This window comes from Cnephaeus nilssonii (genome assembly GCF_951640355.1).
Source record: "Cnephaeus nilssonii genome assembly, chromosome: 17".
In the NCBI taxonomy this organism is placed as follows: Eukaryota; Metazoa; Chordata; class Mammalia; order Chiroptera; family Vespertilionidae; genus Cnephaeus; species Cnephaeus nilssonii.
The window spans coordinates 34,136,412-34,152,349 of NC_137088.1; the positions used below are offsets into that span (position 1 = coordinate 34,136,412).

At 41.9% G+C, this 15,938-nt stretch overlaps 1 protein-coding gene across 1 annotated transcript in view; it reads left to right on the forward strand.

Moving 5' to 3' along the window:
• The first annotated feature begins 618 nt into the window (after positions 1-618).
• TMCC1 (transmembrane and coiled-coil domain family 1) overlaps positions 619-15,938 on the forward strand; it is a 159,565-nt gene continuing 144,245 nt past the window's right edge. Inside the window, exons 1-2 of the mRNA XM_079795376.1 lie at positions 619-737; positions 14,750-14,999. The gene's annotated coding sequence lies outside the window, so the exon portion shown is untranslated. The remainder of the gene's footprint in view (positions 738-14,749; positions 15,000-15,938) is intronic.

The window sequence follows — 15,938 nt, forward strand, 5'->3', positions numbered from 1 at the left end:
AATGAATAAATGAATTAGGAAAATGAAATAATAAAGGGTTAGGCTGATAGCTGCTTGTGGTCCCTTCAGTGGTAATGCCGGACGCGAAATAGTAACGGCCTTTGCCCTTTTCCTAGCAGCAGACGAAAACCCGCCAGATCGGAGAAGGAAGAAGGCGTTTCCATTCCAGATGGGAAGAACAGGTGTATGATTCAGAGAGGCGGCCAGAAATCCGCCCAAATCTGCATTGCTTCGGGCCCTCTCTCCCCAGAAAGAGGGGCCAAACCCGAGGAGATCGGTTCCCGGAGCTTTGGCCGGGAGGAGTCCACCTGCAGCAGCCCAGCTCCACCTGCAGCGGCCCAGCTCCACTGCCCGTCGAGCGCGTGGGTGGGCGCGCGGACGGGGGGCAGGGCCACGCGGGAAGGGGGGGAGGGTCTGTTCCCACCCCCTGCTGCGTGCGCGCGCCCGCCGCTGCCTCGCGCGTGCGCCGCGGGCCGGGGGCGGAGGTTGTGGGCGGTGACGGCGGGCGCACGCGCTCTCGCCTACTCGAGCCGGTTCGCGCTCCCGCGCAGGGACCGAAGCGCCGGTGGCGGCTGCAGCGGCGGCTGCGGCGGCTGAGGTGGCGTGGGGGGAGGGTCGGGAGGGGGGACTGCCTGGGGGGGATGGACCGAGCGCGGCGGCCGCAGCGGCAGGAGCCGGTGCCTGAACTCGAGCGACCGTGCTGGCGGAGACGCCGGCTGCTCCTCCCCTCGCTGCCGGTGAGTGAGCGCCCCCGCCCCGGATGGTGGTTGCGGCCGCGGCCCCCTCACGGCCACTTCGCGCCGGGTGAGAGTAGTCCGGGAAGCGTGGCCTGGCGGCGCTGCCGACGCGGGCCAGGCCTCCCCTCACGGCCTGGCGCGACCCGGACCCTCGGTCGCCCCCGTTCGGGGCTGAAGCCCAGGCCTAGGACTCGACCCCCAACGTCCCGCCTGGCCTTCCTTCCCGGCTGGCCCCTCTGTCATTTTGACCCTGGATTTCTCTCACCCCCCTCGTCTCGCCCCCTTCCCAGCGCTTGTCTCCGGGGCTGAGGGAAGGGAGGGGCGTGTGGAGTTGGGCCGAGGCCCGAGGGACTGTTGGGGAGCTAGCTCTGGTGGTGGTGCGGGGGGTGCGGGGGGTGGGGCGGGGTCTGAGGTCCTGTGAGCCCTCGCTCGCCCTGGCGTCCCCAGAAGTTGGCCACCAGGGCTCAGCCATTGCCACCTGAAACCAGTTCTGCACCTTTTGTTTTGATTTTGAACTTGTTGTTTAAGGGGAGGAGGGAACCTGCTGTCCTGGGATCGGGAGAATAGGTAGTGCCAGGTGGGAAGCTAGGCTGTCTGGGTTCGGAGTGCCTGTGGTTAGCCCTTTTAGAAAGGGAAAATGGGCGTATCTTCCCTGAAGGGCCAGAAATCCCTTTACCGCTTGCAACCCCCCACCCCCCTTTCCATTCCCCTTTTCAGCCTTAGCAAAGCTGTGTGTAGTCTTGTCCAGCGGTTTGGTTCGTTCCTTAACAACATTGGTGGTGAGGATGCCCCAGGTGAACCTGCAGCAGAGTTTCTTGAAGCAGCCCACTTGAGCTGTTGGCCAATTCCCCCCCCCCCCTCGCCCCTTTTTTTGGTGACACCTTACAGTGTAGTCTTGGTAGATCCTAACGCAATGCTTTTGTAGGCTGACTTTTCAACCTGACTTGTCATAGAGGAAAGGAAGATGAACACATAGACACTAATCCAAAATGGATGCTGTTAAGTCATCAGAGGTACCTGTACCATAAGCATCTCTTTTGAAAGATCTGAATTCCTAAATTAGTTAATTATTAAAAATAAAGTCACCCAGGGCTTAAAAAGCAGGTAGCTGCTTAAAAATAAAATGCAACTTTGATTTATTTATGCTTTCTGACCAGTATTTTAAAATTTGGAAGTGATTGGTTAACTAAATCCTTGTCTTTGAAGTACCCGTGTATAGAAATTGTTACAAAGCCTGGAGGAAAGAACCTTATGAAAATGTTAATGTGTTACAGACAAGGTTCCTTCAGGAGGTAGATACAGTTTTTTCCTCCACTGTGTATTAGTAGAGTGAGACTCCACTGGGTGAAAAAGGTGAAGGGATAATTACAAATTGGTAGTTACAAAATAGTTACAGGGGTGTGAAGTTCAGCATAGGGAATATAGTCAATACTGTTGTAATAACTATGGTGCCAGGTGGGTAACTGAATTATCAGGGGATCACTTAGTAAACTATATAATTGTTGAACTATTATGCTTGTATATCTGGAACTAATCCTATATAATAAATCCTATATAATAAAAGCCTAATATGCTAAGTGTCTGGTCCACTGGTCGGCCTTTCAACCAATCAAAGCATAATATGCTAATGATATGCTAAGACCGCTCAACTGCTCCCTATGATGTGCACTGACCACAGGGGGCAGACGCTCTGACCGGTAGGTTAGCTTGCTGCTGGGGTCCGGCCGATTGGGACTGAGAAAGATGGGCCAGACATACCCTGGAGCCCTCCCACGGTCCCTCCCCGGCCCCAATTGTGCACCAATCGTGCATCGGTGGGGTCCCTTGGCCTGGCCTGTGCCCTCTTGCAATCTGGGACCCCTCGGGGGATGTCGGAGAGCTGGTTTCGGCCCGATTCTCGCAGGCCAGGCCGAGGGTCCCCACTGGGGTGCACCAGGCCTCTAGTATAAAATAATATTGAATGTCAACTGTAATTGAAAAATAAAATTTAAAAAAGTGAAACTTTGTGAGTAGGTGGTAGTTTTACTAGTGTCGTAACAAAATATGCCTGTAGTTATGATTTTAACTTAACAATACCTTGTCCTCTACCAACAGAGTTGGCTTGTATTTTTTGAAATCACACACCCACTCTCTGGCTAGTTTGGAAAGATTAAAAAGCTGCTTCTGGTTTGTGGGTGGTAACCTTTTAATTTCTAAAGAGTTTTAAGCTGATTACAGAGTAGATTGCTGATCAGCATAGCAACATTTTAGATCTTAAAAATTCATTAGTATGTGATCTAGATCTGTTATAATTATGAACATTTATTAAGATTTGGCATGGTATGGGTACCCTGTACTATGTGTATGAAATTAGATTTCTCAGTATTTGCATCTTAAGATAAACAGAAGTACAGTCAGCTGACACAATGTTGTGACACCTTGAAGTAGTTGAGAGAATCTTATGAGCACACACACACAAACTACAGTTTGATGAAGAAACCCAGTGATCTGGATTAGTTGGTGACCACCGTTACTATAAGCTGTTTTGTATAAGAATATTTCTCCTTTTCTGTAAGAGTTTTTTTATGCCTGTCTTACATGTACAAAACCTGTTCTGGCTGAGGACTTAAGTTTAAACTCCTTGATGTGAAATTTATGGATCATTCATTAATCATAAAATATTTATTGAGCTCTTATTTTGTTCCAGGATTTCTTCTAAGGACTTGGCTACAGTGAGGTAACAAAGCAGACAAAGTCCTGCCCTCATTGAGCTTTATTCTGTGTATGTCAGAATGAGGAAACAATAAGCACATAGACAAGATAATTTCAGATAATGCTAAAAATCAGTGATTAGCAAACTTTTTCTGTAAAGGGCCAGAAAGTAAATATTTATGGGCTATATGGTCTCTGTTGCAGCTACTCAACTCTGTTATTTTAGTGTAGAAATGGTCACAGGCAGTACATAAACAAACTTGTCTGTCCTACTTAAACTTTGGACACTGAAATTTGAATTGCATATAATTTTCCCATGTCACAAAATATTCCTTTTGATTTTTTTCCAACCATTTAAAAATGTAAAAACCATTCTTATCTCATAGGCCATACAAAATCTTGGGGCAAACTGGATTTGGCCTGTGGGCTGTAATCTGACCCTTTGTAGAAAAAGTTTCCTGCCCTGGCCAGTGTGGCTCAGTTGGTTGGGTGTTGTCCTGTGCACTGAAAGGTCACCGGTTTGATTCCTGGTCAAGGCAACATACCCAGTTTGTGAGTTTGATCCCTGGTCGGGGATCGTACATGAAATCAACCAATTGATATTTCTCCCATCGATGTTTCTCTCTCTCCCCCTCTTCTCTCTAAAATCAATAAAAATATATATTAAAAGAAAAGAAAAAGTTTTCTCCTCACTAAGGAGAAGATATTGGATGCAAGAGTTTTCCTAGCAGATGATCTGCAGGTGGAATTGAGCTTCTCCTATGTTCCCCTGCATTGAAGTTCTCCACATACCATGTCACTCTTGCCTTTGTGTCTTTTTTCATTGTGTTGTTCTTAACTAGGTTGTTCTCTTCCTTTCAGATTTTTAAAGTCCACCCATTAGAGAATCTAAGACTTGGAAGAGATCTTAACTTCATACCCAGTTGCTTTCTTAAAATGTTCTCAGTGATTTTTCAGCCTGTTTGAACACCTTTTATGACAGAAAATTCATTACTTTGAGGTAGCCTATGCTATTTTCAGATAGCTCTAATTGTTAGAGTGTTCTTCATGTTGTAATAGGATTCATCCTTTCCCTCCTTTCCATGGTACTGCCTTACATGGAGTAAGCCTGCACTGGGATTGCACCTCATCCCCAGGATTCGGTTCTAAAGTCACTGCATGAGACAAAAATCACATAAGATGAAAGCTATAAGAAAATTCCTTACATTATATAGTATGCATGATTTTGTATACTGTATATAATTGTATGTCATTCTTATGCATGCTACAGATTGAGAGCCACTGAGCTTGACTTCAGGAAGGAGCAAGAGGAAATAAATTATTATGTGGATATGTAGGCCTTCAAACATTTTTGCTTTTTAAAACAGCTGTCAAATCCCTATCAGAGTGGGGGAGGGTAGATAATTTTAATGTGTTCCTGCTTCCTTGCAGGGTTTATTTTATTTTTACATTAAGCCTTTATTACATTAATAAATGTTTATAGATATATTGTGAGTATTAAATGAGATAATATGTAAGGAAGCATCTAGCTCATGGTACATGGTTAATAAATGCAGGATTTGAATATAAATTTTTGCTTCATGGGGCTCACATTCACACTGTCCTTTGAAAAGTTGTAGAGAAGAACTAGGCCACCTGCTTCCTGTCTTTCCAAATAGGCATTTCCTGTTGTGGCTCTACTGAACATCTGTCACTCTCTATGTCCTTGAGTGTTGTTCATATTTTATCAGAGGTCAGCTAGTAAGTTAAATGGGTATATGATCTAACTCTCAGTTCTGTTACATGACCCTTCAAGTATTTGAACACTGCTATTATGTCTCTTAAGTCTTCACTTTTCTCAGGGCTCATTTCTTTTTTGTTTGTTTGTTTTGTTAATTCTCACCCAAGGATATTTTTTTCCCCATTGATCTTTCCTTTTTTTAAAAAATATATTTTTATTGATTTCAAGAGGAAGGGAGAGGGAGAGAGAGATAGAAACATCAATGATGAGAGAGAATCATTGATCGACTGCCTTCTGGGATCGAGCCCGCAACCTGGGCATGTGCCCTTGACCAGAATCAAACCCGGGACCCTTCAGTCTGAAGGCCGACGCTCTATCCACTGAGCCAAACCAGCTAGGGCTGATTTAAAAACACACACATTATTATTGATTTTAGAGAGGAAGGGAGAGAAAGAGAGAGATAGAAACATCAGTGATGAGAGACAATCATTGATCGGCTGCCTCCTACATGTCCCTTACTGGGGATTGAGCCCGCAACCTGGCATGTGCCCTGACCGGGAATCAAACTGATCTCCTGGTTCTTATGCTGGCTGGGCCTGACTTTCCTTGATTTTAATGGCATTGGCAGTTTTGAAAATAACTGATCAGGCATTTTTGTACAATGTCCTTCAATTGAGATTTGTCTGATGTTTTTCTAAGCGGTAGATTGATATAATGTGATTTAGAAAGGAAGAACACAGAGTTAAAGTGTCATTCTTATCACATATCATGAGTACATATTATTGATATGACTTATCAATGTTAATGTTAACCTTGATCACCTAGGTTGAGGTAGTGTTTATTTTCTTCACTGTAATGTTACCCTTTTCTTCTTCCCTTTCTGTACTCTAGAAGAAAGTCACTATGCATAGCCCACACTTAACGAGTGATGAGTATGTTTCACCTCCTTAAGGGTGGAATATCTATATAAATTTTTTGCTCAAATTGTTCCAGCTTTGGTCATTGGGAGCTTTTTCATTGGGCTCCTGTCTATCTTTCCTTTGACATACTCTGATGATTGTGTGTGAGCACTTTTCTGACAACATAAAATGTTTCAGGCTCATCCTTTATATATCTTGCTCTAATCCTGTAATTGATCATTTTTTCCAAGGAGCCTAGTTCCTTTTATTGGAAATGGTATTAGAAACTATGGTCTGGGTGCTAAGTGTGCTAGTTGCAACTAGAGTATTATTGTTTCTAGTGAGGTAGCAAAGAGATATATGTGTATGTGTTAACCTATGTGTACATGAATATAAATAGTTCTGTATGTAAACCATTTGTCTCTATATTAAGCTACACATGAATTCATACTGATGTGTCCAACTCTAATTCCTTAACACATTAATCATTCCACTTTATCAGCAAGAAATTTGGCCATTCATTTACTTAATTCTTCAATTCCACTATACATCATATACATGGTTTTAGAATGGTTAGTATGTGCCACTGTGGGAAACAACTATATTAACTAGAGTACAGTGCTTGTGGATCCTTCGTTTTTGCTTTAGTCTTACAGACTCTGCTCATTTCCAGCATTACCTAGGTTAGCACTATATTCTTCCACCTCCTTTGTGAGGTTGTTTCACATTTGCAGTACATTTAGATTGTTTCGTCACATTCTGCATTCTATGCCGAGATCCCTTTACTTCTTAAATTATTATTTTAAATTTTGCATACATTGTTTACTCTTTGTGCTTTAAAGTTATATGGGTTTTGACAAACTTCTTTAAAACAATATTTTTATTGATTTTTTAGAGAGAGAGAGGGAGAGAAACATCAGTTGGCTGTCTTCTGCAGGCCCCCTGCTGGGGATCAAGCTGGCAACCTGAGCATGTGCCCTGACCAGGAATCGAACCAGCAACCTTTTGGTGTACAGGACAACTCTCAACCAACTGAGCCACACTGACCAGGGCTACAAACTTTTAATATATTCACCATTACAGTATCATATGGAATAGTTTCACTGCTCTAAAAAATTTGTGCCTCAGCTATTTAACTCCCCCCACGCCAGCCCCTGGCAACCACTGATCTGTTTACCGTCTATACAGTATTGCCTTTTCCAGAACATTAAATTTTATATTATTTTTTAATTTATTGATTTTAAAGAGAGAGAGAGGGGAAGAAAGAGAAACATCACTTTGTTGTTCTACTCATTCATGTATTCACTGTTTCTTTTTTTGTTGTTAATATTTTTTCCTTGGATTTTTTTTTAAAGAGTGGAAGGGAGGGAGGCAGAGAGGGAGACAGACGGAGAGAAAGAGAGAGAGACATCAATATGAGAGAGAGACATCAATTGGTTGCCTTCCATACGTGCCCTAATCGGAGCCAGGGATCAAACCCGTAAACCAGGTATATGCCTTTGACTAGGAATCAAACCCGAGACCCTTGGGTGCACAGGCCAACGGTCTAATCAGTGGGCCACACCAGCCAGGGCCACTGGTTATTTCTTGTATGTGTGTGTCCTGACTGGGGATCAAACCCACAACCTTGGTATATCAGGGTGATGTTCTAACCAACTGATATAGCTGGCCAGGGCCCAGAATACTAAATTTTCAAAAGTATTTTTGAATGATTTTAATGAATACAGCATTTTTTTAAGTAGTGGGAGATACAGGTATTAGATAACTAACACTTGGGACCATTACTTTTTTTTTTTTTTTTTTTGTATTGAGGTAAAATTCACATAACAAAATTCATGATATTAACTGTTTGAAATATACAGTTTAGAGCAGGGGTCCTCAAACTTTTTAAACGGGGCCAGTTCACTGTTATATCTTATTTTGAAGTAAAAAAACAAAACGGCAAAAACACCCGCATGTGGCCCGCGGGCCGTAGTTTGAGGACGCCTGGTTTAGAGGCTTTTAGTTCATTCACAATCTTGTGCAACCACTACCACCATCTAATTGCAGAACATTTTCATCACTCCTAAAAGAAACCCTAGCAATCCCTAGTCTGATTTTTATTCCTATGGATTTACCTATTCTGGACATTTCACTTAAATGGGGAGACATAATATATGGCCTTTGTTTCTGGCTTCTTTTACTTAATATTTTAAAGGTTCCTTTATGTTGTAGCATGTTTCAGTACTTAATTCCTTTCTTATGGCTGAATAATAATCCATTGTTTAGTTATACCACATTTTGTTTGTTTATACATTCTTTAGTTGATGGACATTTGAGTTGTTTTCACTTTTTGACTATTATGAATGCTGCTGCTATGAACATTCATGTAACAGTTTTAAAAAATATATGTTTTTTTATTGATTTCAGAGAGAAGAAGGGAGAGGGAGAGCGGGATAGAAACATCAATGATGAGAGAGAATCATTAATTGGCTGTCTTCTGCACATCCCCCACTGGGGATCGAGCCTGCAACTGGGCATGTGCCCTGACCTGAATTGAACTATGGTTCGATTGGTTGACGTTCAACCACTGAGCCACCCTGATGGGCTCGTGTATCAGTTTTTGTTGAACATATGTTTTAAAATTCTCTTGTATTTTCTTTTTTTTAAATCCTCACCAAGGATATTTTTTCACTGATTTTTTTAGAGAGAGGGAAAGACAGAGAGAAACATCAATGTGAGAGAAACACATCGATTAGTTGCCTCCTGCACATGCCCTGACCAGGGCCGGGAACCTGCAATTGAGTTACGTGCCCTTCACTAAATTGAACCCGGGACCCTTCAGTCCGAAGGCCGATGCTCTATCCACTGAGTCAAACCAGCTAGGGTATGAATGTATTTTCTTTTCGAAAAGTTTTATTTTATGTTTCCCAGTGGCTTATTTGGGGTAAAGTGCTGATAGAATGCTACTTTGTCTTGGCATAATATTTATCAGTGAATACTGAAATCACATAATTTTCCTGTTGTCATTATGCAGTAAAGGATTTTGATCCAGATGGGGTAATAGTAGGTAGCCTTCCCTTAGAATTCTGTTAGAGAAATATCTTGAATTATGTTGTGTTCCATTCAGTTATCCTTGTGAGAGTAGCAAGTAGTCTTTCACTGTGAAGTTGGATTATACCATTTGCTTGTGGTCTTAACGAATATCTGAGTGTCTGAATTATGTTTAGCATTATGTATTCAGAGGGATAGTAGACAGGATTCCCATTCTGTAATCTATTTGGCATCATTGATGTTACAGGGGTTTTATTCTTACCATATTCCCTCTGAGATTTGGACTATAATAGAGTAGCATTAAATATTTGTGTTTTCTTATTTTGGCACCCAACCCTGAAGCTTTGTTTTGCAGTTATTGCTTTGACCCCTTTGCCTTGATAGATTCCTTTTCGAATTGGCAAAAGTTTTCTTATTTTGCAAGTTTGGGGTAACCTGACCCAATCCATTGAAACCTGTTTTTCAGACTTCTTGAAAGCAAGGAATAGTCTTTGCTGTCTTTATAGCTTACTTCTAAGTGACTTTGGGATTCCCTGGAGGTAACGGAAAATATATAAGTTATATATTAACCACCATCAAACTTTATCCCAAGGAACTTCACTGTAGGCAAGCCCTTTAAAAGGGTTTGTGTAATGAACATTGGGCTGGAACCAAGAAGATCTCTATTACTGAACAAATAGTTTGTACCTGTTTTTTTGTTTGTTTGTTTTTTGTACTTCTTTTTATAAAAAGATAATATTGACTCTAATTTATAAGAATGTTGTGATGGGAAATCTCTTCTAGTAAGGTACTTCTTTTTTTTTTTAAGACAGGCATTTGGGAAGAGAGATGTAATATGAAAACTCTTGTTAGTGCTTTTTTTCTTTATTTTAATAATGTAAATGAATCTGCTCTCATAATAAAAGCCTCTGTCAAGTACAGTATGTGTATTTACATTTTCAGTGCTCTTCAGTTTTCCGTATAGTTCCAGATTTCTACATGATACATTTTACTTCTGAATGAAGGACTTCTTTTAACATTTCATGTGGAACAGGTTTGCTGGTGGTAAATCCTTTCAGCTTTTGTATGTCTGAAGAAGTCTTTAATTTGTCTTGATTTATAGAAGCTATTTTTACTGGTTATAGAATTCTAAGTTGACAGTATTTTTCTTTCAGTTTTCTGTCTTATTGTTTCAGTTTTCTGTCATTTTTATCTTTGTCTCTCTGTACATAGTGTGTGGTTGTTTAATTCTGGCTGCCTTTTATTTTTCTTGTGATTTATAAAAATTCCGTTAAACATACAATGTAAAATTTATCATCTTGACCATATTTAAGTGTACTGATCAATGGTATTAAGTACATTCATATCATTGTGCAGCGATCACAACCATCTATCTTTAGAACTCTTTTCATGTTGCAGAACTGAAATTCTATTTCTATTAAACATTAACTTCCCATTTCCCCTGCCTTCTAGCCCCTGGTAACCACCATTCCACTTTCTGGCTCTATGAATTTGACTACTCTAGGTATCTCATATAAGTGGAATCATACAGTATTTGTCTTTTAGTGACTGGCTTGTTTCACTTAATAGATGTTAAGGTTCATTCATGTTGTAGCATATGCCATTTCCTTTTTAAGGCTGAATAATATTACATTGTATGTATATACCATATTTTGCTTACCCATTCATCTGTTGATGGACATTTGGCTTGTTTCCACATTCTAGCTATTGTGAATAATGCTGCTGTAAACACAGGTGTACAAATATCTCTTATTCTGCTTTCAATTCTTTTGGCTATATATCCAGAAGTGGAATTGTTGGATTATATGGTAATTCTAGGTTTAAATTTTAAGGAACCACCATGCTGTTTTCCCCAGTAGCTGTACAATTTTACATTTCCACCAACAGTGCAGAAGGGTCCCAATTTCTCCATCTTCTTGCCAACATTGTTATTTATTTACTTTTTAATTAGAAGCCATCCTTATGAGTATGAGGTTGGTATCTCATTGTGGTTTTGACTTGCATTTCCTTAATAAATAGTTATGTTGAACATCTTTCATGTGCTAATTGGCCATTCATGTATCTTCTTCGGATAAATATCTATTCAAGTCTTTTGCCCATTTTTGAGTTGAGTTGTTTGTTTTTTTGTGGTTGAATTATAGGACTCTGTTCATATTCTGGATAATAAATACTTATCAGATATATGATTTGCAAACATTTTCTCCTATTCTGTATTCTTCTGGCTGCTTTTAAGATTTTTTTTTCTTATCTCTGGTTTTAAGCAATTTGATTTTGATTACTCCTTGGTTTAATTTTCTCCAGGTTTTTGTGCTTTGTGTTTGTTGAGCTTGCTGGCTCTATGGGTTTATAGTTTTCATCAAATTTGGAAAAATTTTGGATGTTATTTTTTCAAATTCTGTCCCCCTCTCCTTAAGATACCAATTATACATTAGCTCCTTTAGGTTGTCCCATAGCTCGCCTGGTGTTCTACTCTTTTTTTCTCAGACTTCTTGTATTTCAGATTTCATTTTGGATAGTATTTATTCTTATGTTTTACATTCATTAATATTTTAGTCTGCATTGTCTTATCTGCTATTAATCCCATTCATTATATTTCATTTCAGCCCACTATATACAGTGTTAGGCAAAAGTAAGTTTACACAGTTGTGAGTATGTGAAACAGTTTATTCTTACATTATTATTAATTTCCATATACTAGCAAACAACTGTAAATCTACTTTTGCCTCACTTTGTATTCTATAATTTGTAGTTTGATGGAAATGCAGTGATTTGGCAGTAATCAAGAAGTATTGCCTTAATTTGATGCCAAAATATAACAGATTCCTGCCCTAGCTGGTTTGGCTCAGTGGATAGAGTGTCAGCCTGCAGACTGAAGGGTCCCAGGTTTGATTCCGGTCAAGGGCACATGCCCGGGTTGCAGGCTCGATCCCCAGTAGGAGTGTGCAGGAGGCAGCTGATCAGTGATTCTCTCTCATCATTGATGTTTCTATCTTTCTCCCCATCTCCCTTCCTCTCTGAAATAAAAAAAAATATATTTTTTAAAAATATATATGACAGATTCCTAAGTCTGTAAGATATCTAACAAGGGTACAGAAAACCACCCGATGTGTTCAATTAACTTTGATTTCCCTTCCTTTCCACATTACCTTTGTTTTTCTGCCAGATATATATATATATATTAGAAGCCCGGTGCACGAAATTCGTGCACGGCGGGGGGTTGTCCCTCAGCCCAGCCTGCACCCTCTCCAATCTGGGACCCCTCGAGGGATGTCCAACTGCCCGTTTAGGCCCGATCCCGGATCGGGCCTAAATGGGCAGTTGGACATCCCTCTCACAATCCAGGACTGCTGGCTCTCAACTGATCACCTGCCTGCCTTCCTGATTGCCCCTAACCGCTTCTGCCTGCCAGCCTGATCACCCCCTAACCACTCCGCTGCCAGCCTGGTTGATGCTTAACTGCCCCCCTGCCAGCCTGTTTGCCCCCAACTTCCCTCCTCTGCCAGCCTGGTCACCCCTAACTGCCCTCTCCTACAGGGTTGATCACCTCCAACTGCCCTCCCTTGCAAGCCTGGTCCCTCTCAACTGCCCTCCCTTGCAGGCCGGGTGCCTCCCAACTGCCCTCTCCTGCTGGCCATCTTGTGGTGGCCATCTTGTGTCCACATGGGGGCAGGATCTTGAACCACATGGGGGCAGCTATATTGTGTGTTGCAGTGATGATCAATCTGCATAGAACTCTTTTATTAGATAGGTTAGAGGCCTGGTGCACGGGTGGGGGCCAGCTGGTTTGCCCTGAAGGGTGTCCCGGATCAGGGTGGGGTTCCCTTGGGGCGTGGGGCGGCCTGAGCGAGGGGCCTGTGGTGGTTTGCAGGCCGGCCACGTACCCTGGCGACCCAAGGGGAGGCCCTGGTATCTGGAATTTATTTTCCTTCTACAATTGAAACTTTGTATCCTGGAGTGGAGCCAAGCCTGCTGTTCCCTCCGGGGGCGGCAGCCATTTCTGTGGCAGTTAATTCACCTTCTACAATTGAAACTTTGTAGCCTTAAGCGGATGAGCCCGGCCAGGGTGTGCGGAAAGCTTTGCTTCCCCTGTTGCCGGCGGCAACCCTGGCCTGCTCTCTCAAGCTCCATTCTGCCGCCATTTGTTTGAATTTGTTTACCTTCTATAATTGAAACTTTGTAGCTTGAGTGGAGGCTTAGGCCTGCAACGGCTTTTGGAAAGCTTGGCTTGCTCTGTTACCTGGGAAACCTTGCTCTCTGTGGCTGTAGCCATCTTGGATTGGGGTTAATTTGCATGCTCGCCCTGATTGGCTGGTGGGCGTGGCTTGGCTGGTGGGCGTGGCTTATGTAGCGGAGTGATGGTTAATTTGCATATTACCATTTTATTAGAGAGGATTATTAGAGAGGATATTTGCATGATTCTATATATTCTGCTGATATAGACATCTTAATTAGTTGTTATACAATATTTGTTTTATTTTTTCTTTATTATTTATTTACTTATTTTATCTTTAATGTTGAAAGTACAGATGTCCCCTTTATTTTTTGTTGTTCTATTTTTATTTTTCCCATTGACCCTCTCCACCCCACACCCGCCCCTCCCACGTTGTCACCACACTAATTCTCTGTGTCCATGGGCTATACACATATGCATATAAGTTCCCTAGTTAATCCTCCTCTCCTTCAATATAATATTTGTTTTATAAGAGTGCTTGGTCTTATTGCCAGGCTACCTAATATTATTTGTCTGTGTTTGGTTGTATGATATGATCATCATCTATATATAAAAGGCTATCATCTATATATAAAAGGCTAAGTGACTGTCCGACTGACTGACCATCCGACCGGTAGCTATGACGTGCAATGACTACCAGGGGGCAGACCCTCCCACCGGTAGCACTGACCACCAGGGGACAGACACTCAATGCAGGAGCTGCCGAGCTGTGGTGAACCACCCTCTTACAATCTGGGACCCCTTGGGATGTTGGAGAGCTAGTTTTGGCCTGATCCCCGCAGGCCAGGCCGAGGGACCCCACCTGTGGGACCCCGCTCACTTGGCAGATGCCCTTCGAGCCACGGCGCTGCCCCAGGTGCGGCCAGCTAGGGAGGGACTGGGGGAGGTTGGTTCCAGGGTGTGTCCGGTTCGTCTTGCCCAGTCCCGCCCCGCCAGCCACCTTCTAATTAATTTCCTTTCATTGTGCACGAATCCGTGTACCAGGTCACTAGTCTTACTATAAAAAACATGAAATAGAGAGCTGGATCACCTGCTGAAGTGTACCTTTGTTGTTGTTTTTTGCATTTTTTTATTGATTAGAGAGAGGGAGGGTAAGTGAGAGAAACATCGATTTTGTTGTACCGCTTATTTATGCATTCATTGGTTGCTTCTTGTATGTGACCTGACTGGAGATCGAATCTGGAACCTTGGCTTATTGGGACTACACTCTAACCAGCTGAGCTACCTGGCCAGGACTGACACGTACCTTTGATTGCTACTGTCTTTGATAACCCCATTGTCATTTGGCTCGCCCACTTGTGTTTACCTCTACGTGATCTTTTAATATTCACTAATACCAACTTGAAAAATGTTGAGACTAATGAGTGGTAATTGTTTGCTAGCCACTTGTTTGCATTCAGTAGTGTTTCTTTCTCCTCTTACTCCTTTGTCCCAGCAGGTATTACTCTCTCCAGAAGACACAACTGCAATTAGCACTTTCTTCAGATGCTGACACTTGGTGAACCGCTGGTCTTGATCACAAGATTTAGAAGACAGTCTCCATCTTCCCAGATTGGATCTCTTTTCGTATGGATCTTCTATTTCTATGTCTTTTTAAAAAATAACTTTTTTGGGAACATTTTGGATTACAACGTTTCATCCTCATCTATGCAAAGAAAGGAAAGCTGTTGTGCTGGGATTTTGAGGAGGTATGTCTTCTTTCTTTTATTACAAAATTGCATCACTTAGGCAGTCAGAGCACTATAAAATAATGATACCTTGACTTTCCTCTTTAGAATTCAGTTCTCAGTTCACTGGTTTCATCTACCTTTCTATTCTCCCTTTTTTCTAGCAATTGTCATAGCTTAATAAGAACTTTCTTGATGTGCATTATAATAACTAATTCCTTAAATTCTTCCTAAATGTCATTGGACTCTGGGTTAGACTTATACTAATAAGTGACAGGAAGCAGTTTGAATTCTTATTCCTCAAGTTGAGATTGTGACTTTTTTGAGCTGAGTTTGTTTCCATTCTGCATAGACACTGAATGGTTTGGGAAAGCTTAGTATCTTCAGCATAATATATGGCTATGTGATTTTATAGTCTGTTTCAATATCATTTGCAAGAGGAGGTATGATAGTGTAGAAATCAAGAGACTTCATTCCCAGTTTTGACATTATTATGTTATGCTTTGAGGGTTAAAGTATGTTTTCTCACCTCTAGCCTTTTGGTTATTTGCTTTACACAGACCTCAAAGGATTGTTGAGGATCAGATGAGAACATTTGTGTGGAAGACTATTTTGTTGATATATACTGAGTGGCCAGATTATTATGATCTCTGAATGCATAATAATCTGGCTACTCAGTGTGTGTGTGTGTGTGTGTGTGTGTGTGTGTATGTGTGTGTATTAGAGGCCTGGTGCATGAATTTGTGCATGGGTGGGGTCCGGCCAGTCTGGCCAGGGGGAGAGGACATGGGCGGTTGGCCGGCCTGCCTGCTGGTCGAACTCCTAGTTGAGGGGACAATTTGCATATTAGCCTTTTATTATATAGGTTATACATTGAGTGGCCAAATTATTATGCGTTCAGAGATCATAATAATCTGGCCACTTAGTGTAAAGCAGTGGTTTTCAACGGGTGTGCCGCAA